At 52.5% G+C, this 3,577-nt stretch overlaps 2 protein-coding genes across 3 annotated transcripts in view; both read right to left on the reverse strand.

Moving 5' to 3' along the window:
* Positions 1-932, reverse strand: part of Mdc1 (mediator of DNA-damage checkpoint 1) — a gene marked incomplete in the record, with an annotated part of 34,106 nt that extends 33,174 nt beyond the window's left edge. Inside the window, 1 exon segment of one of the 2 annotated variants that reach the window (XM_013509805.1) lies at positions 237-932. 2 annotated transcript variants of the gene reach the window in all.
* Flot1 (flotillin 1) overlaps positions 1-3,577 on the reverse strand; it is a gene marked incomplete at its 5' end in the record, with an annotated part of 12,679 nt that overhangs the window by 4,216 nt on the left and 4,886 nt on the right.

The raw sequence follows: 3,577 nt of genomic DNA on the forward strand, positions 1-3,577 counted from the left end.
TCCTCGACCCCACGCTGCAGGGGGCCCCCTCGCGGCCCCGCGTCGCCCTGTGTCCCCCGCCCACCGCGCGCCGCCGCCGCCGGGCAAGGAGGACCCTCACGTTCTAAAAAGCTCATTTCCAACCTAAATTTCCAAATTACCTCCGCCCAGTCGGACCCAAGGCACGCCCCCCTCCCGCCCTCTGGAGGAGTCAAGATGGTAGCGGAGGAACCGCGGGTGAGGTCCCCAGAACTCACCTATTTGAGTCTCCGCGCGCGCCACCACTAACGGTCGCCACCAGGGTGGCGCGAGCGCCGAGCCGAAAGGAGCCGACGCGCTGATTGGCTTCTGTCGGTGTCTTTCACAGCTTGCTGTGCGCTGATTGGTGAAGCTTCAAGCGTTCAGGCACAAAGCCCCCCTCCGTCCCAACCCGCCCCCTTCCTCTCGAAGTCCAGGCTGTTCCGGCGACTGAGAGCCGTTAACCGCAGCATATCGTGATTGGTCAACTCCAAGGACAACCCACCACCGGTTACCGCCCAACGCCCACTTCCCGCGCAGATTTGCTATCCATTACCAGAGAGTCTGGCGCCCGAGGCTTGCCGCGGCTAGAAGGGCTGTACCATAGATGTCATGCACTGCGTCTGACGTGGCCAGAGCGTCCTTCTTCGGTCCTCCAAGACATGGTGTTCGCTGACTCATGAGAAATGAAAGCGGATTGCCGGTTGCAGTCGTGGCTGGAGGCTGCAGTTTGGAAAACAGCCCGTAGGCGTGGCGCTTGAGGACTCCTCATTGCAGTGGAATTTCATTTCGCTTTGATTTGGCTTGTTTAGTAGAAGTCATGTTATTCCTGAGAAATAGCCCTGACGGACATTTTGAGGTCATTTCCCCTAAATGGGCAATCCTAAAGAAAATGTTTGTAGGCAAACAGAAAACTGGTTTGGTAAAAGTCCTTACCTTTCGAGGGACGAGGGAAAAATGATAAAATCGTTATTTCATAACAAGACATGAGAAGAATGGTAAGAATGTGACGTGTATATAGGAAGCTCTTTCCTTTTTTTTTTTTTTATTTGTCTTTTTGAGACAGGGTCTCGATATGCAGTTCAGGCTGGACTTGAGTCCACTTTGTAGTCCAGACTGGCCTCGAACTCGCAAGGATCCTCCTGCCTCAGCCTCTCTACTGCTGGGATTACAGGCATATACCCCCACGCCCGGCTAGGAAGCTCTTTCCTAATAATTATCTCAGCTATTTCCACAACAACCAAATAGCTTCAGTAGATCTTACAAACGAGATCTGTAAAACTATGGGAAGTTAAATGTGTAGGTTCCTGTAGCTAATGTAAGATAGAGACAAACTGAACACAAATCACCTGAGTTCCGAGCTTTTCCCATTAATACATGACTGCTTGTATCGTGGGCATGCCCCCTACAACACAAAAGATTCTACTTGAAATGAGTGTAAGGGTCTTGCAGAACTCAATGTTCCCTTAAGCGACGTACAAATGTGTGTTCATGGGTGTATTTAGTGTGAATTAACAATGACCTTGGCAACACAGCTGTATTACAGTGCTTAACACCCCTTCATTATTTATCCTTTTCTCAACAAACTGCAGTATCCTAGAGGACAAGGAGCTAATTTTTAATCATTTTGTGTTTTTGCTTATTGCTTCGGTGGCCACTTACTATCTTTGAAATGAGTGAATTCTGGGAAGGAGATGTGTTGCCCATCCAATTTACCCCCTCTTCTCCTTAAATCCTGAGACTACATTGGCCACTCCTGGTCAGTGAAATCAGCTCACTGAAAAACTACCGACCTCATCAAAGTGTCTGAAAGAGAAGGCTGGAAAAACACTAATACTCTATCAGGGCATCTCACCTACATCGTTCCCTTTTGATGAGATGACCAAATAATCTTCACATTCTGTCCTAAGGCCCGGAGTCCCTAAATGCACGGAGACGTCTGGCTTCACAAATTCTAGATCTCAGAATCTCTAAAATATTCAACTCATTCTTTGAACAAACCCTGCAGACATCTCTATTCTGAAAACCCCGTGCTGCAATTTTGTTTCTCTTTTGATTGAAACAGTATCACTCGAAAAACCCCAAGGCAACCGGAGGACAATCGCGTCCTTCTTCCTGAGGTATGGGGGTGGGGTGGGGGGGTCCACTGTTCTCTGAAGTTCATGCCGTGGGTCACCAAAGGACGGGATGCTGTGTACCAGAGCAGGGTGCCACACTTGTCGCGTTTTCGCTGAGCTAAGCTGTAGTCTTCTCCCGAAAGCTTCCGCAGCGGGGAGTTTTCAGGGCGTGCCTACCCCACCTCCCAACTCACGGCTCTCCAGACTTCCCAATTCCTGTATCCCCCAAAATATTTTGTGCTTGCAAATTAAGAAAAAAGAAAAACTTCAGTATGGAGGAAAGCAATTTTCACCATGGTCATTTTTCGTTAAAAAATAAGAAAACGACAAAAAAGAAAAAAATCAAGCACCCACCCATTCCTAAGTTCATTTTACAGCGTGGACAACAATAGAGGACTACAACTCCCAGAGAGGACTGCGCTCGGCCGCCGCGCAGCACCAATGGGCGCCTGGTACATGACCAGCGCTGACCAATCAAGGCTCGGCTCGGAGAGGCTTTGTCTTCCTACCCGGGCGCGGGCGCAGATCTCCCGCCTCCTAGCCCCGCGCACGCGCACGCGCGCCCCGCCCTGCCCGCCTTCCCTCCTTCGCCCTCCCCTCTGCTCTGCCTCTCAGAATCTTCCTGCCGTCGCGTTCGGATCTCGCTGCTCCATCCTGCGGGGCACGTTCCATCCTTCCAGCCCGCGACCAGCAAAAGAAAAAAGCCTACATATTTTCTTGCCCCGTATATTCCTGGAGGCGAGCAAAACAAGTTAATTTTGACCATGAGGGAAATCGTGCACATCCAGGCCGGCCAATGTGGCAACCAGATCGGGGCCAAGGTAAGACAAAAGCCTCTCGCTTCCGTTTCTTCTTAGCACGGGAAACCCGGACTTAAACGGGAAGGACAGTTGTGGGGCGTTTGCAGTCCATCCGCACGCCTGCTCCCCCGCAGGTTTTTCACATGGGAATATAATAGTCATTTGTAGCTTGCCGCTGGTTTTGAACAATGGGGCGTTTTTCTCCTCGGCAGCACGTTTTCGGGCAGCTGTACCCGGACTGGTGGGGTCCGGGGCACGCGGAGTCTCCTGATGGCCCGAGGCCGGGAGGAAGCTGCCCGAGACAAAGCGAGCGAAGTCCCCATGTGCACCCCCTGCCCCGCCCGGGCGCGCAGCTCCCGAGCGAAGCTGCGGGGCGCGGGCGCCCCAGGCGCACAAAGGATCGGGGCGCCCGCGCGGCCTCGGGTCCCGAGGGGCGTTCCCGCGGTCTTTGTGGCGCGAAGAATAATAGGGGGTTACCGGGAGTTTTTTCATTGCCCCTCACGAGGGTCGTTGTACAGCGAGGACAGGAAAAAGCAGAGAGCGCGGGGGAGCCCTTTTTAGCGGGTCCATCCCCCCCATTTGGGGGAGAGCCAGCGAGGAGGGACGCCGGGGAAGGGAGCAAATTCCGAGGCCACGGGGATTTTTTTTTTTTTTTTTTTTTTT

Source organism: Chinchilla lanigera, unplaced genomic scaffold (assembly GCF_000276665.1).
Source record: "Chinchilla lanigera isolate Chin_1 unplaced genomic scaffold, ChiLan1.0 scaffold00182, whole genome shotgun sequence".
NCBI classification, from domain to species: Eukaryota; Metazoa; Chordata; class Mammalia; order Rodentia; family Chinchillidae; genus Chinchilla; species Chinchilla lanigera.